Source organism: Lycorma delicatula, chromosome 7, assembly GCF_047948215.1.
Source record: "Lycorma delicatula isolate Av1 chromosome 7, ASM4794821v1, whole genome shotgun sequence".
Lineage (NCBI taxonomy): Eukaryota > Metazoa > Arthropoda > Insecta > Hemiptera > Fulgoridae > Lycorma > Lycorma delicatula.
The window spans coordinates 102,431,732-102,459,247 of NC_134461.1; the positions used below are offsets into that span (position 1 = coordinate 102,431,732).

General features: G+C 30.2%; 1 long non-coding RNA gene across 1 annotated transcript in view; it reads right to left on the bottom strand.

The window, feature by feature from the left end:
- LOC142327469 (uncharacterized) overlaps positions 1 to 27,516 on the bottom strand; it is a 212,525-nt gene that overhangs the window by 130,752 nt on the left and 54,257 nt on the right. The window contains exon 2 of the long non-coding RNA XR_012756997.1: positions 18,219 to 18,321. This is a non-coding gene — a long non-coding RNA (uncharacterized LOC142327469). The remainder of the gene's footprint in view (positions 1 to 18,218; positions 18,322 to 27,516) is intronic.

Genomic DNA, 27,516 nt, shown 5'->3' on the forward strand with positions numbered 1-27,516 from the left:
GCCTTAATAAGATTAATTCCTCAATTGAGTTAATGAAGATCAGATATATTCTTGCAGTTTTTAACTTCTTGCTCCTACAGCAAATGTGTAACAATATTACTTTTAGTATTTACATTTCTGAATGGCCAGAAAACTCATCGGATTCCAATCTGATTAAAAATATATTAAATCTTGAAATATGTGAAGTATAAAGTGGATAGATATGTTATATAATTGACTTTTTTCTGGACGAAAAACACTTTTGCTTTATCATCGCCCGGATACGATATATTTGTTGTAAATAAATCAAAGTTAAAAACTGACAATTAAAAACTAAAATCTAGCAACATAAAAATAGATCTTAACAGGAAAAAGCCTGTAACGTTTGCTGAAAGCGAAATAAAAATACAAAGATATATTACATTATATACCTCAGTTAAAATAATAAAATTACCATCTGCTTTACGGGAAATGACATAAATAGCTGAAACTACAGTAATTCAAATATTTCAATATAAACGGACGGCTCTAAGAAATCGTAAAACCGAAGATAATATCATTCATTATTCCCTAGAACAATTTGCATGTTAGACCCTAGTTTAAACTTGCGACGTAATGCCGCGAAACGGATACAATCCAGAAGGATGTGGTGCACTGTTAGTTAGCAGTCGCAGCGAGTACAAACTGGTGCATCTGTTTGAGTCATCAGATATCCATGAGTGAACCTAGTGTCCCCTATTCGCAACGGCAAATAATAACCTCTTCTCGACGGTTATTTCTGCACGAGAAGCTCCACGTTAACACGGTGTACTTAATTGGATGAAGTTTATCGTTAATATTAGCATCCCATTCACTTTGCCACTCATCATGAACCACCCTCTTTAGAAAACAGACAAGATCGTTCGAAGCGACGAGATTGGTGAAAGGAAGCTACAAACAAGCCTCTTTTGCCGCACCATCAGTGTGCTATTACCTGAAATTCCAATATGGATGGAGATCCGGCAGAAGCTCACAGTTATGTTACGTTAAGTCATCTGAGAAATAACGCACTGAAACTCACAGACAATAGTATATCTGGAGTATACATCACTGATCGCCTTTAAGGCACTCATGGAATCAGAGCAAAACGTACACGTCGAAATGCTGGGCTAATTATATTTAAGACCTTATTAATAGCATTAGCTCCGCAACGAAAATACTGACGATGCTGAGAAGGCAAAACATGTATGTTTTATTGTCAACCACAAAAGTACAACCAAACAGAATTAACAGTTTTAGAGCAGTCCGTATTAAAATATAGCATCAGGATTCACGCTATTTATAGTATTATAAAATTTATTTCGTAAAATAACCGGATGTTCTTTTTATGATACCGACAAAAACCAAACCAGTAATTAACGAGAGAAGGTCGGTTGCGGTGGAGGTAATAACATGGAGCAGCAGTAAGAACTGAAGATAATTGTATATTTATAATTAATAATAATAATTATAATTATAATGATAATTGTATATTTATTGCTAAGAAAAGACGCTGAGCTCTAATGCCTTGTGGAGCTAAGACGAAAGAAATTTAAATGTATTAAAAGCGTGCAAAGAAGAATACAAAATTGTAATCAAAGCAAAACGAAGAATAAACAATTACTAAATAAAACAAAAGAATTGTTTTATTTAGTGAATAAATATTAGAATATTGGTCAAATCAAATATGATCGACTTTTATCTTAATTATGTTTATTTTTAAAAAAAATAATAAACGTTATTAAAAAAATATTGTTTTTTTTTTTAAATATGTTTTGAGATGGTTATTTAATAATCTTTCCAGAAACTTTCCAGAATTAAATTTTATATCTACAAAAAGTCGTCTTAATTTAAAACCATTCAACGTTTGTGGTGAAGTGGAAAGTTTTCTTTCTATCTCTTTTATAATTTTTTTTTTTTTTAAATAATAAATAAACATTTTTAAACTATCAGTACGATTTAAAAGAAAACTTTCTATAACTCTTGTAAATGTAAAAATTTAGAATAAATACCGGTAAAATATTTTAACTATAAATTCATAACTTTAATTAATGCATTTTAATAAAAATGTAATAAGTACTCAATGATTAATAATTTAGAATTAACAGGCTAAAAATAAAAGTTTTAAATTAATAAATTATTACATAAAAAAAACAAACGAAAACTACTTCCACTACAAAAAAAATTATGAATTAAAAAATAAAAAAAAGGGAAAAAAATTGTTCTCTTTGGTACTGTTTTAAAGACAAAAGCAAACATTCCAAGAGTTATTGAACAAAGTAAGTATGTATTCTCTTGATGATATTTTTCTTCATCTTTGTGTGGAAAACTTCTTTCGAGATGAAAATTAAATAACTTTCTACATCAGTCATGTCAAGATTTGAATCCCAACGATATTTCAGTTATAATAATTCAAAAAACTTTTTATTATATTTATTTCTTTTTTTATACAATAATAATAATAATAATAATAATAATAATAATAAAGAATCAGTATACTCTACTTTCTTCTTCTATTTCCTTTTTTTCTATCAGTATACTTTTTTAACGAATCAGTAACGAATCTTAATTGTTATTCTTCTGTCTAGATTTATTTATTACTGGCCTACAAACAATAATTATTTATTTATTTAACAGCAAAACAGCTAAATCCATGATATGCTGGGTTAATAAATACAAAACAATAAATAAAATAATACAAACGAAAAAAATTTCAAAATTTACAAACAAAACATTTCATAGATATTCAATAAAATAATAATAATAATAGTCATTCAAAAGTCGTATGTTTAATCTTGCTACAGGAGATCTCTTAATTATATTTAAATATCCTGTCATCAACCTCAAAGAAATCAGTTATATTCCAGAATTTAGTCGCCACTGTCTTAACATTTCCATAGGGGGCCAGACAGTTGTAGCGAGATGTAGGAAATGGATAGAAACTTCTTAGAACACTTCTTTCTTTCAATTTCCTGTTTAGCCTCTGGGAATTACCGTTAAGGTATTACTTCAGAGGATGAATGAGGATAATATGTATGTAAATGAGTGTAGTCTTGCACACTCTCAGTTCGACCATTCCTGAGATGTATGGTTAATGAAACCCAACCACCAATCGGTCATTAATATACACCAGAACAGTTTCGCCGAGAGGGCAGAGCACTGAGGGATTCCATTGACTTTACTGATCTGCTGGTAACTAAATTATTATTTAATTTGGCTTGTTGGGTTCTGTCTGAAAGGAAACTCCCAATCTAGTCATTACACACTCCTCTGATGCCTGCATTATGGAGTTTATTTAATACCATTTAGCGATCAACATTATCAAACGCTTTTCTGATGTCAAGAAAAACATGCAATTTTTTTATTTTTGTTTACACCACATAAATATACGTCAACAGTTCTGAGATAGCATCCTCTGTTTTACTTCTTTTCTAAACCCAAACTGATTTTTTTAATAAAACTCAATTTTGATTAAAAATTTAATCAGCCGGTTACTAAATAGCTTTTCCAAGATTTTTACAAATACAGATAACAGGACGATAGGTCCTGTTAATATGTGGTAATATGCGAATAGTTATTCGCGTAGTCTTTGTTATCTCCTTTTTTAACCAAAACGGGCTTTTTTAAGCCTTCAGGAAACTTTCCTGTTTCCATACTGAGGTTGCAAAGAAACATTAAAACATCTAAGATAGCATCGAATACCACCTTAATGCAGTCAATCTTAATACCATTTATAACTGATGCTTTCCTATGTTTTAAGGATTTAACTAAGTTTAATATTTCACTGTTTGTTGTTGGGGTGAAGAACATTGAGGAATTAGAATTTGCTTGAGGTAAAAACGTGTTTTAGCGAGGTATGCTATCCGTTTCTCGTCTATTCATGTTTGATTGAGACCAGTTAAATATATTTATAAAACGATTATTCAATCCGTTTGCAATTACTGCATTATCGGTTACAGGTCTCTGGTAATCCGTTTTCAATAGATTTTTTCGTTACGTGGTTTATTTTCTGGTATTATTTAGCTGATTTCTTGCTATCTCTTTTTAATGTTTCCGTACTTTTTAATGTTTTCTCTTTTTAATGTTTCTCTTTTTAAATTACTCGTAAACAAGATTTATTGGTGGTATTTTTTTTAACTCTGGAGTTTTTAAATTATCGTGGTATTCTTCGTATTATTTTAAGAAGGTTTTCATTGTAGGGTTGTTGTAGGGTCTTGTTAAGATTACAAGAATAATTTATTAGAATATATATCAAACAATTTCGTATCGCGTTTATTTTGTATATAAACACCAAAATATTTCCAACGTGATTAGTTGTTTTAAATAGAAATTCATGAGGTTTCTAATTTTATAAAAATGTTATTGTGCGTAAACTAAAAAAAAAGAAACAATAAAATTTGCCCGTACTAATATATAAATAAAACAAACATTTGTAAGCTTGTCATTAAGTGCAATTAGAGATGTTAGCTTAAATTTTCCGCGATGTGACTAATCCTTTTACTCAAATCACCACTAAAATCGTTTTGATGTGTTTACCCGTTAAATTTCTGGTCTAATTATGATGCGATAGAAGATAAACAGAAAACGAATGTTGTTTTACAGCAATATATTCACGGAATAATGATATCCATTCATTTATATAATAAGTAAATTGATCTTGTTCAGAGATATACTACTATACGTACCGTCATTGAAGTTTAAGCACATTGCTAGAATTCTGTTAAATATGTATTTCATTTAAATCCATGCACACTGTTTGACTTAGCACTGTTAGACTTAAGTAGAGTTATTTTTGCACTTTTTCGTACGTGGGCAATTGAAGAATTTGTTTCAACAATTGATATAGGCCGTGTGAATAAAGTTACATCTGTATACGATTATTATGACTGGTTTTGTGAGCGTGTTATTTGCTGTTGTTAGAACAAAAGTATTTTAAAATGACTTTTGTATCAAATGTTTTATTTATTTAAATTTGTTCCAATCATTTGGATCTTTCCATTGTAGAATTTGTTCATTAACACCCAAATAATCCGTAAACATACAGCAACAATAAAGTGTACCATGAAGTTCTCCCGAGACTTTCATAACCTATTCTACTCGGGAAAATATTAAAAAATCACTTATACTTATGTCCTAAAATGCTTCGTTTGCGAGTTAAGTCTAGTGATAGATTTCGCTCGGATTTCAGCTGACCTGGTTAAATGAGGTCGTACTGAAATTTTTATACGTTAATTAAGGATCAGATTAGTAATTTCTTATGGAAACTGGTACACGTATAATTCACCTTGGTCTAGTGTATTATTTCTAAATAAAATTCGAATTTTTCTAACTATTCTTTGTTTTATTCAACTAATCTACCATATTGTTCAAATTTAAATTCTGTATAATTTTTTTTTTAATTTTTTATGTGTTTATTACCCATTTAACAAAATTATTGTACGTTAAACATAAAAGAAGGTTTTTTTCATTTTTTTCGGTTGATACGTATTTTTTTCGGTATAAGTATTTTGTTCAGAATTAAATTCTCTACTAGTTTTGTTTAAAAATGTTATGTGCATTAAACATATATAACAACGTTATTCTACGTTAAACATAAAAACGGGTTTTATCCCAATTTATTAGTTCTCACCCCAAATTTCTCAAAAGCTACTGCAGATACGATTTTGGAAGCTGCTTTATTTTATTATTTTTCAGGTCAAAAACTATACTGATGGAGCTAGTGAAAGTATACTGTGTGGATGTCAAACTCCACTAATGTGAATTTAAAAAAAAAAAATTCGGGGGGAACTGGCGAAAAAGATCTGTCGCCAGGAGGTTGAATCGCTAATACGTGCAGGGCCAGGGAAGAAGCCTCTTTGCTGAGGGCGTTCAGGTCCAGCAGATGGCTGGATCAGGACGTTCTGATGACGCATTGAGGATCCTCGAGGTTGTGAGGTGGGCGCGCGATTCAGGGAGGTATGCGTGGGGTGCATACCCGGACCAAGACAAAGTAATATGGAAGGGAAAGGTAGCCCTCTTGGGGAGAGTCACCATGGCAACCGGGAGGGATGTCGTGATGTCTTAATGATCCACGAGGGACCCCGTCGGGAGATCAGCTTCAAGCTACACAAAGGGGGGGGGGGGTCTAGTCTTCAGCCACGTCACTTAGGACCGAACGAAGTAACGTCTTCTAGGCGGTTACCGGTTGCTCACAAGTGGAAAAAAAACTAAGAAATCACTAATTCTGAACCTCAATTAGCGTACGACCTCAATACATCGGGGGTAGCTTAAATCCGAGCAAAATCTTTCACTAGTCATAACTCGCAAACGAAGCATTTTAGGACATATGTTTATCTTAACTTTTTCCATTATTTTCACGAACAGAATAGATATGAAAGTCTCGAGAGAACTTCGTTATACACTCTGTACATTCAACTTATTAAAATTGTGAAATTATTAGAACAAGATAGCACTTTACACTATTAAAAAGTTAGGAATACACTATTATAAAGTTAGTTAGTTATTAAAGTTTACACTATTATAAAGTTGGAAAAGTTAGGAATATATTTCTGACAATAAAAATTTCCGAGTATTATGGCCGAGTATATTATAGCGAATTACTTTTATTCTCAGCGGAGTTATAAGGAAAAGTGTATTATTTTCGTAGACATAAACTATTCCCTTCGCCTTCTGAGCAGCCAAATTTATAAAACCTTCCATACGTTAACATATTTGTCAGCGTAACAATATAATCGGCTAAACGTTTGGGATTGTTCCAAGCTAACAAATATAAAATGTAATTGTTGCATATATCTTCAATATTTTCAATTTTAGCCAATTTGTTTTAAAGGTTGTCAAAAGGAAAATGTTTTCAAGGAGACTTTTGATATTTAAAACATTAATGCTCCAAGATCACAAACCAATACCCTGTAATAAATATAATTATTGTTAATTTTAAGTTATGTTTCCAAAACTGGTGGGCCTGATTTATCTCTCCTATATTTGAACTAATATTCATCCATAAAGAAAAAGGAGAAACCGCAAAAATAAGAAAGTAAAATATTAAATTCGATAATCAGAGAAATTAATTTGTGACAGAGTATTTATGTCTCGGCCTTTCATCCGGAGGTCCTGGGTTTGAATCTCGATCAGGTATGGCGTTTTTCATGCACTACAAAATTCCATTTCTATATCCCACTCACAATCTTTAAGACTATGCGGCGATATCATCAAGCAAAAAATAAGGATTATTAATGTATAAAATATTAAACAAAGAAAAGAAGAGGATATGAAATTTATCAGATTATCTACGAAACTGTACAAAAGTTAACAAGGTTATATATAGTATTCCTATCTTAGAATTAGGTTTAAAAACTGAATTCTAACTTAATTATCAACGCTTTTAACTAAGTTGTTAATGTATTTTATAAAGCGGTAATTTTTAAAATAATTATAACTGATTAAGACTTAACTTTGGTCGTCCTGAATCTTGGAATACTGTATTTATTGAAGAATCATATTAATAATGCATTTTAATTAACATCATATAAGACAGTAATACATATAAACAAAAGTATTTACTTTTTTTACAAGAGACATTAAGATATAGAATTTTTAATTTTTTTTTCCAAAATAAGTCTATTGGCAAACACAAACTGAACTTGACTAAGTCAAAATAACATTCAAAAAAGTTATTTTATATGACACATTACATTTAAAATGTCGTTGCGAATTTACACAGGCGAGCGAGCGCGCACGCACAAACACACACACACACACAAACACACGCACACACGTGTGCGCGCACATACGCACAAATACACACACATACATCCATAAACATATTTAGGTATAAAAATGGAAATTATTTGAAACTGGTTAATTCTCTCGATTCATCTAAGTTTATTAATTTTGACGGTATTGAAAAACTTTACTTCCTTTGATTACTTGTGTGGGAGTTCTAAACAATACGTTGAACTATCTCAGAATACACGTAAGTAACCTCAAGAATGGTTTAATTTACCTTGAAGAGTATTTAGAAATTTTCAAGCATATCCAATCCTTCACAAAACTAAACCCAAAGCTAAAATTTAGCCTGAAGTAATTTCAAATGTTTGAGGTTTAACAAAGTATATAACTCCCGTTTAATATTAATAACTGTGGGCAAACAAGTGGAATCTGGCTAGTATTACAACTAATATTGATGTGGACACCATACGACTTCCTTCTACGCCTGTTAAATTACATATACACATTTTTAAAAGTACATAAAATTCTATTTCACTAATAACTTCTGATTTGTTTTCATATTTTTTTATTGAATTATTATTTATTATAAAATCTTTTTTACTCACTTTTTTAATCTTTTAATCAGAGGTTAATAATTATGAATAAATTAATACATATAATAAAAAAAAAATGTTTTTTAGACGATGTGCCTTTCCAAGATAAAAATATTTCATTAATTAAAATTTTATTTGGCTATAACTCTGAAACCAATGAAAATAAGTACCGCTTATAGTGATATATCGTTGAAAAGCTCTTAATAAAGGCTTACTACTGCAGTTAAGAAAAAGTCCAAAATCCAATTTTTTGATTGTTTTGTTTCAGTCGATTGCAATGAAAAGAGAGGTGCACAACTAGATGTTACAACATTCCTAAATCCAAAATTTCAACATCCTATGGCTAATCGGCGATTAGCGGCTTATTATTCGGCGATACCGATTATTCGGCGTGATATCTGTACGTACGTACGTACGTACAGTAAAAAATTGATTCAGCCGGCCTCCGTGGCGCGAGTGGTAGCGTCACGATCTCTCATCCGGTGGTCCCGGGTTTGAATCCCGCTCAGGCATGGCATCTTCACACACGCTACAGATCATTCATCTCATCCTCTGAAGTAATACCTAATGGTGGACCCGGAGGTTAAACAAACAAAAAAAAGTAAAAATGGATTCAGGGATTGACAAAATAGATATTTCCATTGAAATCTGAAAACTAAAATTTTTCGCGATCATAGTACTTCCTTTACTTCGTACAAGGAAGTAAAAATAATAAAAGGAAATTTATTTGAATTATCTCATTTAAATATGTGAAATTTATTTATCTAATCTATTAAATAAATTTTTGAAAATTCGTTTCACGAATATTTAAATATATTTTTTTTACCAACATTAAAATTAAAAATCATAGAATTTTTTTAATGTATTTTATTATAAACGATCTTTTTCAAAAAGGGAAAAAATTTCTTTGATCATTATTTGCGTATTATAATAAATTGTTTTCATAACAGAAAATATTTCGTAATTAGAAAGTTTTTCTCGCTTCCTAAAAAGATTTCTGTGATTGCAGCTCAAAATTTAAAACCTTATATTAAAAATTTATATGAAGTACTTCAGCGGCAATTTCTGTCAAACAAATGACTGATGATCAGACGTAAAAAAAAAGATATGATAATTAAACCACTTTTGTGCGTAGGGTACATGTCTTTCATTTCCATTATGCACAGCATTTCCACGGTAATATAACATCGAACAGTACATTAAAATAAGCAACAGGTAAATGTATATTACGTAGACATTAGAACATGATATTGTTTTCATATTTACGTAATTGCTTACGTTTCAGTATTGTTATTTATTTATCTACGAACATGTTTATTAACAAAATATTTCACTAACCAATTCAATAACTAAATTTTACTCCCGAGTTATACCGTAGGATATTTATGTGTTCCACTAGTTGTTAATTGTGATGCATTTCAACATAAACTCCATAGAAATGTTTATCTTTGGTCACCTGTAATATATTTATTTATGTACTATTTACTTATAAATAAACAAATGACAATCTCTCTTTCTTGCATAATATACTACTACTATTGTTATGGCAACATTATTTATTCGATATATAATTCTATTGAAAGAAATTTACGAATTAATAAATTATTTCTGTAAAAATGTTTATGTTTCTGAAAACAAAACACATCTTGTTGCAATGTTCACGGTTCGACCAAGATATTGAGAGATTAACAAACTAAAAATTTCTTACAAGTACAATTTATTACTCTGAAGACATATAAATAATAATAATAACAATGACAATAAATACTTACCACATAAGAATATTAATTCAAATAAAAAGGAAAATTATAAAATTTGTTTAATGACAATTAGATTAAAAAAACCAGAATTCAGTCTGATTTACTAAAAACGTTAAAATGACTGATAGAAACTAACATTGCATTAACAGCAAGATAGCAATAGAACAGTCATACAAATATAATAGTCGCTTCCTGCAAATATTATTAATTTTACTATTTACAATGGAACTACCGTACACTTTATGAATGTGTAGAGTATTGTCACTTTCACTACTGTTTACAAATAGCTCACCTAACAATTTCCTGCAGTCACCCCACCTGTCCACGCTAGAATATTCGTAACATATTCTTCGCTTGTTATCATAGGCTTACTGATATCGCCGTCACCACAACCTCGTGAATCGAATTGGGCTTGTGAAACTACTCTGTTATCACGATTACGGCCCAACACGACCTCGCAGAACTACTGACCCTCTCCGCTTGTCCCTGGCAGTATTTATATCCCCTGGCCTGAAGAACCAGTACTTTTTTCATCCTTTTAATTGTTAAAGCGTAATAATTTTCAACGTCCGCGCCCTTACGTCTTTCTATAAATTCTTATTCCGGTCCAGTAACCTTTCTGGTCGAACAACAGGTTTTGGAGGTGCCATTGTATGTATTACAAAGAACAAATTGTTTAACTGACTTGTTACTCTGAGAAAAGAATCAATTTTAGTTTCTTCTGGATTCTTCTTTTCATTATTATTTTCTTTTTCTTTCTTCTTAATCCGAAGAGATCCGTTACCTTGGTCCGTTATACTAGTCTTGTTACAATATTTAAAAACAGATTTTAAAAATTCTTCAGAACTTTTAATTTAAATAATTGACTATCTTTCTTTAATACTGCAATAATTATGTGTATTTCTCAAAGGTAATTCAGCCTTAAAGTATTTAACATTTTAATTTACTTGATCTTTTAGGAACTAGAGCCATCTCTATAGATTCTATTTGTTCTCGGTTAGTAAATTACACTTTTCTGAACAATAAATTTTGTTTATTTTAAGAAAAACTATTTAAATATCTTCTGATTATTTTCAACAAAATCAATAGATCCAATAATACGAGACATCCTGTACGTACAAGTTTAGTGACATTGTTTACTTTTGTTTCTAGCTGTTCTTCTATTCTTTCTTCTAATAGAATCAAAGAGCTACTACTTCTAAAATAGGTTGTGGATGAGAATGTTCGAGAACCTTTAATTGAAAAAATACTGTCGACATTTTCGATTTCCATCTGCAATTCATTTATACTTTCAGTTCTATCTAGTTTTCTATATGAGTAAAACATTTATAAATCAGGTAAGTTCTTCCTAATACGCGAGTTTTTAACTCATAATTGCTTTTTACTATAAATGTTTGTGTTTCTTTTATTGCAATTTTTACCCTTATAATTATTATTGAACCTAGCATATTTCATCTGTATTGAATATTAACCAATGTACTGAGTTTAGAAAAATTACACCTCAATAAATCCAACTTTTGACCAGAAAGGAAAGGCTCAAGTTAAGCAGCTGGGTAATAAATACTATATAAAAAACCTGAGTAATGAAGAGACATGAAGATAAATATTTTTTTTTTTTTTTATGAGACGATAAAAATTATGAAAAATATGATTATAAAATAACTCAGCATTAAAAAATATTTTCCAGTCATAAATTTAAAAAAAAAGTTAATATAAACTTAACTTCAAAAAGAATTAAATAATTGATTTATTAATAAAATCTGCTGAATACAATACGGAAAGTTATAAAATACTTCTGCCTAAGTATATAGCAATAAGATGTTTTAGGGGAGGTGGAAGAAATCTGACAAACACCTATTAAAAAGTCATCTGAGAAAATTTATACGGAAAATTTGATTCTAAAACATAAGCGGAAAAGAGTTTATTATGCAATCGATGAATACTAAGGTACTGATCACTTATTTATGATAAAATATTGCTTAGAATGCTTGCCTGAGCCAGTGTAGCTTTTCAGATGATGTTTTTTTTTGTCATAATTTAACAAAACATTTTTGTATTGCTGTGTATATTATTTTTTTTTTTTTTTTTTTATTGTTTGTTAAACATTTATGTTTAATTTTTGTTGACTTTTTATTTATGTTTAAATATTTAACGTTAAATTTTTTAATTTAAATTATCTTAAAGAACAATTTGAACTAAACAATGAATTAAATATTATAAAGAACAAAGCAATATTAAATGGCTACAATGAAAAACTGATTAATAATTTACACTTTAAAATCAAAAATAAAGCATATATAAAAGATAACATAAAATTATTACATGATTCAGAAAAATCTTATGTAAAAATAGAATTCAACCCATTTTATAGATACTTTGATAAAATATATAAATTTTATGATTTAAAAACAACATACACTATTAATAATAAAATAATAAATTTTATAAACAACTATCCTACTAAAATAATAAACTCTAAATATATAAGTATCTTAGACAGACAAGGAGCCTACTATTTAAAATCTAAAGACTGCCATCAAAAATATATTGGTATGACCAACCTTTCTTTTTCTATTAGAACTAAAGAACATATTATTAGTATAAAGAAAGGCTATTTAGATAAAACCAATTTAGATAAAACCACATTTTACAAAATAAACATAATTACAACCCTGATAATTTTATAAAAATATTAGATTTTCCCAATGATTTTTAAAAAACCAGCATTCTCGAAAAGTGTCATAAATTATTATACAATAAATTAAGGAACAACCCAAATTTGAAGATGATTTCTATTTAAACAAATAATTAATATATATATATAAAAATGAAGTCAACACTTACCAACAATTGTAAGTATTGACTATCCAAGCGTTTTCGGGATTATTCTGCCATCATCAAGGATTACTGATTAATTATGAATTTTGTAGTTATGCATATAAATTTTTATAAATGGGAATTAAAATGAAAATAAAATTTAAAATTGTTGTTATAACAGTTGATGGTCAATATGTAAAATAAGTCAACGTTAAAAAAACGTCTTGTCAGTAAGATTTTTACAACTGTTATCTGTTAAGAAAATTAAACCTAAATAAATAATAATCATCAAGTCACGTAATCTGATTATCTCCAACTATTACTACTCATAACAAGTGAGACATTCTTACGCAATTGACGTAATTACTTTTATATAATGACGACCAGTTGTTATGATTTTAATATTTTATAATTTTTTAATTTACGTTTTTAATTTTAATGTTTTAAATTACAACAAAATTTCTCTCCTGAGGATGAATGAATGACCGAAAGCGCTAAAGACATAATATAAATTGTTGGTAAAGTTGATTTTTATTTTATTTTTATATTATAACTAGTTTAAATGTTTGTTGACTTGATACATGTTTGTATATATTTAAATTTATTTAATGTGACAATAAATAAATAATAAAAAATTAAATCAGATATACGGTTTGTGTAAAAAAATATGGAACACTGAAAAAGAGCAAAAATTAGTAATGAGTTATAATTTTAATATGCTTTATTTTTAATATTTTTTTAAAATTATAGTGATTTTGCAGAAATCTTTTTATTTATAGTAAGATTTTAACATAAATCCAATCGTTAAAAAGTTATTTTAATATTTATGGATAATCAAAATTTGAAAAAAAAATCCTACAATGTTGAGTTTTAATGGTAATTATTTTTTTCATTTCTGTTTAGCCTCTTGGACCTCCGTAAGGTATTATTTCAGAGGATGAAGTAAATGAAATGAAATGAAGCGAATGAAGTGTATAAATGTAAATGAAATCTTGTACAGTCTCAGGTCGACCATTTCTGAGATGTGTGATTAACTGAAACCCAACCACTATCGAACACCGGTATCCACGATCTAGTACTCAAATCGGTATAAAAGTAACTGCGATAATTAATTACTGTAATAAATAAACCTTCAATCAGCAAGTAGCAATATATGCTCGATATTCCTGTACAAAAAAGATAAGATTTAATTACTAATAAAAACGTTTTTTTTTTTTTTTTTTTTTTTTTTTGAATTTTCACAGAACAGAGGCGTTTCTTTCATCTGATTAACATTAAAGGCCCACTGTGAAAAACGTTTCGAGCGTAAATTTTCTTTTTCTTTCCTTTCATATTAGGCGCATATTCCATCTTCAATCATTGCTTTTTCGGTCTTCCTAGATTTTGTCAACGATTTATTCGAAATTTTAAGGCTTGTAGTGAGATACTCCGCTACAGCCATTCTCTTCACTTGTTCAGCCCATCTTTAACAAAGTTATAACTTTTCTACTATCATTTGGAACGGAACGGAACGCAAAAGTGGCGGGAGTATCACAAATTCTCCCTTCGAATCGCAGAGCCTGGACAGTGTCCCTTGCTGCTGTATGATTCTGTAATCGAGTGTGTTTCAAGGGTTTATTTTAATGTCGGGTTTAAGTTTCAAGTTTTGTTATATTTTATGGACGGATTTGTGATTAGCGCACCATATCCGTACTATCATTTCTTTCGTACTCTTCTAGAATATCCTGGCTACTGATATAGTCACTCAGACAGCATCCATTCACGGTCATAGAAACTGCTTTTCTGCGGTTTCGACTTCTTACACTAATTTTACTTTCAAAACTCAAGTTTCACTGGTAATACAACAGACAATATATGATGAGTGTCTTTCTTGGCTTTATATCTAAATGTTTTAATGATGTACCCACACACCGGCATTAACGTGGGTAAAATGTAGAAAAAGATAGAATCTTTTTTCTTAATTATTTACTAAAACTAATTTTATCTCCAAAAAAGGCAATTTCATTACGCTAGACGTATGATTAAACTCGGTAATTTGTTGAATTCATGAAAAAACCTTTTAAATATATTTTATCAACGATAATGAATGATAGTTACATATTGTAATTTCGTGAATAAACAATAAAACCCATCTATTTATCACTTTTTTCAAAAGAAATCAACGTAATAAGTTAGTGTATTTTAGTTTTTTCCTTTATCTGAACTCTGTTTATAACTAACTGGGAAATTCCTATACATATAGAATCCCAAATATACTTTAAGAAGAGTACAGAATAATTTGACTGTTTCTGAACCCTAAAAGTGTAGAAGTACAAAATGAAAGAAGGAGTGCAAAAGCAGACCTGCAGTAGTTGGGTTTTATCGTAAGGGAGAAAGTACGACTAAGACACGTTCAAACCAGCTGTGACATGCCACCCCGTACTGTCGTTTCCATCAACCCCTCAAGGGCGCACGCACATATGCACGACGGCGCACCCAGAACAATTGTATTGTATTATTGTTTATATATATATATATATAATATCCAAAATATATATTATTCTCTTTACTGTTATTAAAACCTAGAATGCTGACGTTTCTGTACATCAATTTGACAGTATTTCATACGTTTTTAATATTGCCATTTATTCTCTCACATTTTTTGTTGTTTTTTTTATAACATCGTTTACAATATTTTCATGGACCCTTCCTACTAAAAATTATGAGTCATATTTTCTTACGTTGAGGTTTCGAATAATAATGGATCTATTTATATAAAGAAATAATGAAAAAACAGTAAAAAGTAAAAATTTAATAAAACTGGTTATGGAAAAATAAAGCAAACATCGATTTAAACATTTAAAAAGAAATAATAAAACTTCAAAGAAGTTTTCGGATGAGAAGAATTGTTTCGGTTAATAAAAATACCTTTCAAAGTCGTGTACTTCCCTTTGGGAACTCAAATGAAGCCCAAAGTAATTCTAGTTACTATGTTTTTTTTTTTGAGTGAATTTATATTTTCAAAAACGTGTATGATTTATTTGTATCCACACTTAAATTTTATCATAAGAAAATTTCAATTTGCGGTATATTCTACAAAAAATACTTTAATAACTGGACATCCAACCATGTACAAATATTCTATACCATTTGGAATTTTAATAACCACCCAAAATATGAGCTGATTTTTTGTAATTGGATTTAAGACGATTAAAGAAAATACTCTGCCCGCAGATTGAGATTTTTTCAAAACAACTTCTACTTGTATCTGGTAAAAGTTTTGCGAGAAATTTAAATTTAAACTGCTTTTAAAAATTAAGTATGTGGATTTATTCACATAAATTATATGAGATTTTATTCATGTAGTAAATTTTCATGAGGAGGAGCTTACCATGCCACGCCCTTTAACGGAAATTATTTTTTAACAATTAACTTATGACTGACAAGCTGTTTTAACCTCCTTTGTTTCTCTTATAACTTGAAGAACGCAGATGTAGCATTGGTTAGCTCATTATCTTAGATCATAAACCCCGCCTATTAAAAATTTCCTCTCTACCATCTACAAACCACAAATGTTGATATACATTGCCTAGAGATGATTAAATTTTTTATATTCAGGTCAACTGCCTTATTTTATTTGTCTTTCTCTAATATTTTTCTACGAAAATATTAAGAATTTATTATTTGCATAATTAAAAAATATAACCTGCTTAGTGCGTGCGAAATTAAAACAATCTTCAAAAATTTTACTGTTTAAAAAACTAGCATGTTAAAAGTGAATTATTTAAAATCAACATATCTATTACGAGTTGCTACTTCCCTCATCTTCGCTCATGTGGCTTTTACGTTTGGGTTTAGAAAAACTTTTCAAAAAAAATATTAGATTATAGTTAAACTTCTATCATAATTTAAAAGTTGATGTTTTAATGAGCGTATTGGCAAATTGGTATATTTACTTTGGCGATGGATTTGGCCTTGTCAAATTTTTTCTAGTGCTTGGATCTATTCTGGAAATTGTCGTTGACCCTGCAGACTTTGCTGACGAATGACGTTTTGCGTCAGCGGACGAATTTTTCATTTAGGATAATAGAAAAAAAAACGAATGCTTACACTATCATTTAATTTCTATTTCATTATTTTTCAATATAATTTTGTCACTAACAACGATGTGCACACTTACATCCGTGCCCGTTCTGATGTTGCGCTAACTGACATTAATTTTATTAGTTTTCGTTAACTTCCGTTGTAACTCGTACAGCATGAAGCATCAGAGTATCGTAAGTTTAAAATATTAGCTACTTTTGATATAAAATTAGTTAAATATAATATATTGATCAAATATAATCATGAATAATAATTATAATAATATTATCTATATTAGATATTATATTAAATAAATTAATCGAAAGATGTGTTATGTATTATCGAAGTAAAAAGAGTATTTTAAGCATAAATACAAAATTAAATTTAATTCGAATGATTTTTTACGCACGATTTTATAGTTTTTTTTAATTCCTCAACAGATAGCACACTTTTTTCTTCTTTTTTTTTGTTTAACCTCCAGGACCCCGGATGAAAGGGGTTCGAATCCCGGGACCTCCGGATGAAAGGCCGAGACGCTACCGCTCGCGCCACGAGGGCCGGCAGATGGTACACATATTGGCGCATCGATGTAGCGTATCGAATTAATTTGTTTCGGATTAATTAATTTGTGTAAACGTTTAAGACTTTAAATCACACTGTGGAATTATACAGTTACTGAAAACATTACAAACGGAAAAACGCCGAGTAATAAAAAAAAATTCGCATGCACGAAAAAATAAATTTTGCGACAAAGTAACAATATTTGGCATGGAATTTGAACGATAAAGAAAATGGACCGGAGTCGTCTTTTAGAATAAAATCATTCATTACATATTGTTAGGATTTACAATTCTTATACAAAATTTTGGTGCTCTCTTGCCACTAAATTTCAATTTTGAAAAATGATGAACACGTGCCTTTTTGTTTTTGAAGAAAACTTTAAATACCAATTTTCACGACAATTTTCCTTAAGGTATAAAATAAAATTTACCTTCTAATATCCGCGTACCTAGGTTAAAAGGTCTGATTTGGGCGTAATGATGAGTTAGGACACTTTATTTTATACTTACTTGTATATAAATAAAGGTTACTTCAAATAATTTGGTTTTATTCCTGAATAAAATTAGCTTTTAATAAAATGGATACATAAGTAAATTTTCGTATAAATTCATTCTCGACTTTACCAGTTTTTTAACACACTCACTATTATTATTATTATTATTATCATCGCTTTTGTAGTTTATTACAATTATTGGCTTACCATCTGTTCGTTGCACGACTTTTCCTCTTTTTCCTGCTGCCTGGCCTCTTCTATCATTCGGTAGAAAGAGGTACTAGTAGTAGTAGTAGTAGTAGAGAATCCACTAAAAAAAAAAAAATATTATTGTTATAACGCATTCTGCTGGAATTCTGTTTAATTAATGGTTGTATTTGTTTTTTTTTTCAAATTGTAATAAGAAATTGTTTAATACCTTTTTCCGTTTCATTTTTTGGACATCATATAAAAAATTAAATTTGTTATGTCTTGGGCTATTATTATTAATACCATACTCATGTAATGTAAGTTTATTGTTACTTGTGTATATGGTAACTTGTTATTGTTTTTCTTTGTACATGTAAACGTTATGTATGGATAACTGTTTTGTGTTGAATATAAAATACACAAAGGCTTTAGTAACTGTCTGTTGTACTAAATAATAAGATATAAACAAAATATTATTTTTATTATTTTTTTAATCTCTTTATTAATAACAATATAAAATTACATATTCCTCAGTTTTTTATATAATGATAATTTTATGTCATTGTTTTCTGAACAATTAGAAAATATTTTAATTGTAAAATTTACGAAGTTTTTTTAATAATTTATTATTTCTCTTAAAATTATTATTTTAAACCATTATTTTTATAATGGAATATGTTTTATTTTAAACAAAACATATTCCATTATAAAAAAAGCCTTGAAATTTGTTTACTTTTATGAGGAAAAAAGCGGTTGAAAGCAGACATTTAAATAAAATGACAACTATGTATATTATTGCTCTTAGATTTAAGTTATATAGTTTCTACTCATTGTTATTAATGAAACCGAAAATACATGAAAAGTTTATCAAACATATTTTAACTGCAGACATAGTTTACAATTATATATAGTTATTATTATAGTTATAGAGAGAGAGAGAGAGAGAGAAAATAAAAATAATACGAAATTAAATATTCTTTAAACTAAATGGATAAGAAAGAGAGAGGGTTAAAGAGTTAGAATAAAAGGAAGATAAGTTAGAATAAAGAAAGAAAGAAAGATTTATGTCTGGTAGAGGATAAGTAGTTTTATTTCAAGAGTGGTGGATAAGACGGATATGGTGGTTGGTTTTATCGCTAAGTTTGCTAAGATGGTAAAAGATGGCCCAGAGAGTGTAATCTTATTACTATTTGGAAAGGGTATGGGTTTTAAATGGGTGGGCAGAGAAGTGAGCGGCGGAGTAGGTTTTTAAACAAAAGAGAGTCAGAACGGTTGTACAGTAGTATTCAGCTTCTAGTAAAACGTAGGCACGCCTAATGTTACATTGCAGACTCTCAGAGAAAACCGAGAGAAGACCTCTCGGGTACTAATTGGTATAGGCCTACATCTGCTCCCGGCACTAAACTCTACTTTTTATTGTTAATAAACCTTCCCCTTGCTACTTTTAGCTAAAATCCCCTTGACAACAAATGTTCGTTCCCTACCAACAATAGAGCTTTGATTGTGAATCGTTTATTTTGTAAAAGTAAAAGTTATCTTTCTCACCATGTTAGATAGCCTACGTGATATTACTTATATAACGTTCCCTAACTTTGCCGTAAGTAGTTGTACGATTTAGAAACGCTATTTAACCATTTAATTGAATTTACATATACTTAAATAAACGTTTAAAAAAATACAAAGTTTTTACAGATTAGGCGCGATGAAATATATTTTTCTTGTTATGGCATTGCTTTTTAACGAAGAATGTTCGTTAAAAAACTAATGTACTGAAGATATTTAAATTCACATATATATATTCTCTCCCTCACTCTCTCTCTGTCTTTGTGTGTGTCTGTCTGTGTGTGTGTGTGTGTGTGTGTGTGTGTGTGTGTGTGTGTGTGTGTGTGTGTGTGTGTGTTTGTTTGTTGATTGTGTGTGTGTACGATCATCCCCGTCACAGTTAATTTTTTTTTTTTATTTTATGTTTTTTAGTCAAGTAACCGGAAGCTGGTGCAGCCAGTTGCGTCGCACAAACAGTAAGCAGTGGCAATAAACTATGCTGATTGAGCCACTACTCCGTAGACCGTCGCACTCATTATAGTCAGAAATGGGGAAAATTTGCAATAATTTTTTCAAATTATTTTTACCTCTCTTCACCCCTTTCAAGGTCAAATTTCAAAAGAATTCAACCGAATTAAAAAAAAAAAAAAAAGATTTTTTTTTTTTTAATTGATAATATTCTGGATTATATTCTGGATTATATCTGGATTAAGAAACAGAATAAAAAAATAAATAAAAACAGCTCATGAAATATAGTAAATATAATCAAAACTTACTGTTTTTAATGTTTTAGAAAAAGATATAAAAATTAAACAAATATTTCTTCTTAATAATTTTGAAGTGCTATTAACATCAATAAAAATGCTACTTAATATAACAACAAAAAACAAAGATTAATTGAAATCGTACGAACTGTTTACAAGAATTTTAGCTTTAAAAATTGTTAATTTCATACAATAATTAAAAAATAAAATAAATTTATGGGAATTCTAATTGTAACAGCCAATTATCTTACAATTTTTAGATTACATTTAAAATATTTTTTTTTTAAATAAGAATTTTATTAAGCAAATAAAGATTTTTAAAAGTAAAGTCTTGTTTTAATTGGACTTAAACGACATCTAATTTAAAACAACACTCTCTCCCTTTTTTTTGGTTCTGACGTTAAGAAGTAGAATTTTTAAAAAACTATTGAAATCGTATTATTTTCTTTACTGTTTTAGGGCGCTTTTTGAAGTCAGTTTTTTTTTTAAACTTACTTTAACTTATTTTTATTAAAGTAGACTTATGTAAAACACTACTCGTAAAAAAAACAACCTTCTTAAACGAAAAGAGTAAATGTGTGAATCTTGTATTATGATAGAAAAAAAAGTATGTAGAGTAATGACTGATATGAGCATGAGTTATGGCGTGTTATGGAATACAGAAATATGTTCATTTTTTTTTTTTTAATTAAAAATTGTTTACAAAGTTTTCCTAACAAATTTCTTTAATTTTCGCTTGAAATTATAACAAAAATATAAATACAAAATTTAAATATATTCATATTTTTAAATATATTAATTTTTTTTTAAATTTCTTTAATTATTCTTTTATAAAATTAAAATGTTTAAATTTAGAATGTTAATTGTCTTTTAATAGGTACTTAATGAATCTAGAAAAAAAGGCAATGATATAAATAGAGAAACGTCTTTGGTTCATTACGTGAAAAGTAAGAATTTAGCTAAAAAGAAAGCGTTTCAATCAAATGCATTCTTGTTCTTCCTTTTTTATTGCTGTCGGTTAATTATATCGTTATTATAAAAAAAAGTACTGAATATAAATAATACAAATAATTTTAACCTTTAATAAAACTAAAGCAATTTACTATATAATTATCTTAATTTGTTACTGTAAATTTATCCACATGTTTTCTGATTTTCATGCAAAAATGGTGGAATTAGGTTAATAACCTAAATAAGTTTTAACTTAAAAGTAACCTTTAAGTTACCTAACTTTTTATTGATTGTACTTTTTTAGGGGGATTTTTTTATAATTTCTTTCAATTAACGGAATAAACCTAAAAAAATAAAAAAAATATCCTGGGAAGGTGAATTTTAGGTGGGGGGGAACAGAAGAAAACAAAAAAATATCAATTTTTTAATTAAAGTATATCAATTTTTAGTAAAGTATCACTAAAGTATAGTGATAATTTTACATAAAACTTCATCGTAAATTACCACTTTCCAAAAACAAAAAAAAAAACTCTTAGCTAACTTTTTTCACGTATCATTATTTTTCCATCATACAGTATAAGAATAAATAACCTTTGCTAGGAAAGTACACAACTTTGTTGTCAGATTTTTTATATATTTATTCTTTGAATTAAAAATTCTGCTATCTTGAATTTATTTTTAGTAAAACATTTCAATGAATAAAATATAATTTAAAATAACATTTTATTGTTTTAAATAACCAGAATTTGTTTTATTAATTTGAAATGTGGTTTGTTTAATCCTCTAAATTAAATTTAAGTGGAAATTCTCAATGAATAAATTATTTTAACAATTTATTTAATTCTACAATACAAAAAATATTATTTAATTTTAACAGCAACGTATGACATGGATCATATAAAAGAAACGAGGAAGCAATTAAACGCTAGATTTATGCAGATGTACTGGTTGCTGGATAGGAAATTTCACTTATCATTGTCAAATAAATTATTGCTATATAAGGTATTCCTGGAACTGATATGTAACTACGGTATACAATTATGGGAACAACTTTTATCAGCAACCCGTTCCTGTTATCCCAAAAGAGCGATCATGAAAAAAGTTACCTAAGATTTCTTTTTTAGGGATGGAGGGGTGAATTATAATTTTTTTTTCTATTATTATTATTAAATGTTTATTTTTTAAACTTTTAAAGATATTAAAAGTTTAAAAAAACCCAAACAATTTTGAAACATTACAAAAAAACGATATTCTTAAACTTTAATCGGCTCCCCCACACCATATTGCCCCCAAAATGTATTTTTTTGGTCACTTGCACTACTACTATGCCTAGAAAAACATAAAAAAATTGAGTTAAAACCTATGCAATAAATAAAAAGGTAGCTTTTTACGATCGTTGTTGGTTTTACATTACTCGGTGGGATTTTTATTAAGTTCTTCCATTTAATGTAGTAAACGTAAAAAAATCATAAAAATTTTCTGGAAGCTGATTTTGGAGGTAGGGCAGCACAAAACATAAAAAAAATAACGATTTTGGTAAAACAAAAATTCCAGCGATTCCAAAGCGCTGGAATTTTGTCAAAATTCGTTGAGGTTATCCAACGATTTCAAAACAAAATACTTAGGATCATAACGGAGGCGCCGTGGTCCGTAAGGAACAATGAGGTCCACGACTATTTTAGGATTCCATACATTCGTGAGAAAATTCAGAGGGTAAGCACGTACTACATATCTAGATTAAATACACATATGAACCACCTTGCTGTAAATCTCTTGGAGAATAGTAAGGACGTAAGACGGCTAAAAAGGCTCCATGTGTTAAATATGGGTGATATATGACGACCGGATATCAAATCCATAGACTGAGATGACAACTGTGTTATCAATTATTCTTCAATGTCTGATTTCTGTACTATTTCTATCGTCCCAGATTTTAGATAAATTTCATAAGAAAGCTACTTATTGTAACGGGTACCATGAATCGACTTTCGGAAAATTTCGACTTATCTTTGCATTTCACATCCTCCAGACCCCAGACCCCAAAACCACGTCAGCTCAAAAGTTTATGTATACATTTAGATATATCTATATATATATATTTCACTTGTAGACACGATAAATGCCGTAATTTTGGGCCAACACTTTCAAATCGTTCCCTAAAAATTACTCGACATAAAATATCGGTCCAGTTTGTTAACGGCTAAAATCGGACCATGGGGGTGGAAATGAGGTGGCTTTTTCGAAAAAAACAAAATACGCTATAACCTTCTAATTTAGTAAAATATAAAATTCGTTTGAAGTTCCTACTACTTTTTGGATAAGGGCCTTCAATTTATGTCAGAAACGTTTTTTGATATCACCAACTACTGGCCCAAGAGGTGGAAAAAAATGGGGTTGCGAAGACAAAAAATCACACCTACCTAAATAGGCACGGTGTAGAATCGGTTTAGGGTGATCGTTAGTCCTTTAAACATTACCTAAAATTTCTATCTGAAATAATTTTTGATATGACCAACCCTTACGGCAAGGGATGCCCAAAATGTTGCTGAAATTGTAAGATAGGGCTTGTCATTTGCTAAACATTTGAAACATTTTTTCTCATGAGACCACTGTCGTATTGAATAAATTTAAGGTTTTTCATAACTTTAAGATGGATATTTTTTTTATCCTCTACTTAGCACCGGTAAAATCTACCTCCGTTCGGCGTGCGGAAAAGCGAAGGTAATATAATATATTATTATTGTAATTTAATACATTAATATAATATAATAAGGTGAGAATTCAATTGTAATTTGAAATTATTTGTTTGAATTACGGAATATTACTTGTGGTGTGTACAGTCGTATTATCTATTATAATTGTTTAACTATTTGTCATTTTGATGTTGGTTAAATTTGATTCTATTATCTTAGTTATTGTCTCACTTGTTATTCTATTTAAGACCTCTTATTACTTTTTTTTAATTTTAGTAATTCATAATTTTTATTTATTCTGTTATCCATCACTGTATTGTAAACTCTCATTATGTGTTGTTCTTGAGAAGTAACGTATATTAATGTTTATATTCCACAAGAGATGTCATTGAATAGCTTTTATTCACGTTATAATCTGTTAATCGAATTACGGTTTCACATTGTGTAAAATACCAATTTCAGATAAAGAGCAATGCAAAACAATTTACCAATTAATATAATTTATAAACTTTATTAAGCGGTTTATGACCTAATAATAAAATTCATATAATCTAAATTAGTTAAAAATATATATTAGTTAAATCTATAGTGATAAAAAAAAAATGCAGGAAAAATTGGAATAGCATAAACAATGTTTAACTTATTTTTAGAAACTTTTAAGTTGAGTCAAGAGTATCTTAAGTTCCATATAAAAAGATTCCTGCTAACTTTATGCTCGTCATTAAATTGCCGGTAAAATGTTTTAAACGTATGTTTAAAATAAGGTATATTCCACTGACATGGATGCGTATGCTGAAGCTTTTGTAAGAACTTCTAATGATTTGGATTAAAAATTTGCTCTCCCATGCTCACTGAAAATTTCGCTGGGCCGTAACTTACACACGTACAGAATGGGGTTTTGTATAGCTTTATAAAATGAAAGGTTGTCATAATTGTATCATATTTAAATTACACAAAAATTAAAACAGATAGAATATTATACAATTTTATCGGATCAGTTTCTTTTATTTTGAACGGTTTCTCCGTGTCATTTCAGTATAATCACTTTCCAGGGCGGTAACAGCTGTACTTATGTACAATACATGGCTAACGGGGCTCCGAGTAAATTCCAAGGATATGCTTTTTCTTTTGACCTGTTTCTACCTTCAGGTCCTCACATGGATTGGATTTTTCGGCTACCTGCAGGATATGAACAATTTATTGATTAGGAAGTGGACACATACCAAACTTAGAGCTGGCGATGTGGCGGCCAACGTTTTGCAGGTGTAACGGAGACCCTTCCGTTGTCCACATGCCCCCTGCGATGGCAAGCATGTAGCATAGGTGCCCATGTATGTCGGTGCATGGGAGCTCTGAAAGCTTCGGTGAGTAGGAGCCTTGAGTCAGTGCAGAGACTGCGCATCCGCTCTCTGCCAGGACATATGCCGGTTCCACCGGAGTACCGGATCGGACCTCCAAGGTTAGTAGCCCTGGAGTAGGGGTGTACCCCGGCGGCTAGCCTTGCTACAGAAGGGATAAATGTTCATGAATATTCCTGAGCAAAGTAACGTGGCAGAGGATGCACGTAAACACCCTCGTTTAGAAACCGCCGATTCGCCACAAGCGAAGAGGAAAAAAGTAAGGAGAGTGATAAGATGAGAAAAGATGCTGATAAAATCGGTAAAGATTTAAGAAGAGCTTTGTGTGGATACAATGGTCTCAAACCAAGATTTTTGGTCATTATGAAAGAGAATGGTAACTTCCAAAAGGTAAGTCCATTCTTAATTGCTAGAGAGATTACAAATTGTGCTGGTGGTCCTGTCAAGAAAATCCGTAAGACGTTTAATGGATTACATGTCGAAACTATCAACGACATGCAAAGCCAGAAAGTCCAGGCGTTGAAGAAGATCGGTGAATTTGCGGTTACTGTTCAACCGCATAGTACACTTAATACATCCAGAGGAGTTGTTGTTTGCCGTTATCTTCTTAACTGTACTGAAGAAGAAATAGTGCAGGAAATGTCTAGTCAGGGAGTGACACATTGTCGCAGACTTACTATGAGACGGAATGGTGAGATTCTTCCTTCGGCCTCGCATGTTTTGACATTCAATAGGCCAAATCTTCCTGTAAAGGTACGATCTGGCGTCCATCGGCTTGATGTACGGGCATTTATTCCGCAGCCGATGAGCTGTTTTAAGTGTCAACGTTTCGGACACACTGCAGCTACATGTGAAGCGCAGGAAATTTGCATATGCGGAATGAAGATACATGAGGGTGATCCATTTAAGACCCTCCAGTCTGCATTAATTGTAAAGGGCACCACAACTGTCGATCTAGGAACTGCCCAGTATACAAATCAGAAACAGCCATTCAGGAAGTTAAAACGCTTCAAAAAGTTAGCTACCCTGAAGCGAAGAAGATTGTCAATCTACGTACACCTAGACCATCGACTACATACGCAGAAGCAGCTGCTGCTCCCCCCACATCTAAAATCAACGTGGAGCAGTTGCTTAATACGATGGCACCAAGTCTCGCGACAATGATAGAAAGAATCATTAATTCCAAGATCGAGTCGACTCATCAGAAACAACAAAGTAAACATGAGAAGGCTCATTCCCGGACTGATGTCGTTGACATAAGACCCGTACCATCGCAGTTTAAAAAACCGGTAAAATCTCCCATTATAATGCCATCAATAGACGTAATGAAGAAAAGTCTTGATTTATCTTGACAAGAGCATAAGATCACTCCGATGACGAATCATATAGCTAAGGATACTGTGACAACAGTACAGAAAAAATCTGAGTCAACCAAAATGGAGGTGCAAGTAACTATTGAAAAAGCACCAGACACAGACGATAATAAAACTGTACGTACAGAGGCCCCAAAAGCTCAGAGAACAACTGTGGCGAGAGCATCTGTATCAGCCGGCCCAAGCACAGTCTTAGACATTGAATCAAGTTCATCAGCCGCCGAAAGTGCATCGCTTGCGAGTTTAGATTCAATTGCAACGATGCTCACAGCACCACAAGTTTTCATCACCTGATGTAAGCCGGCGAACGTCATTGGCATCAGAAAGAGAAGACGATGCCATGTCCGAAGCCTCAGACATACTGTCATCGGAAGTTAAGGCCGTTCGCAGAATGGAAAAACGTAAGAAAGGATGGCCGAAAGGAAAGCCTAGGCGGTAATTTGTTGGATTTGAAATTATAGAAGAATGTGAAATTTTGAACATTTTTTTCATGAGAATATGAATTATTGAACCTTTTTTTATTTTTTTTTTTTTTGAAGTGGGATGGGGCTAATGACCAAAGTAGTCGATGCCCCTAAAAACCTAAAAAAAAAAGTAGATGATCTCTATGTTGAGTACTGTTTACTATTCTTAGC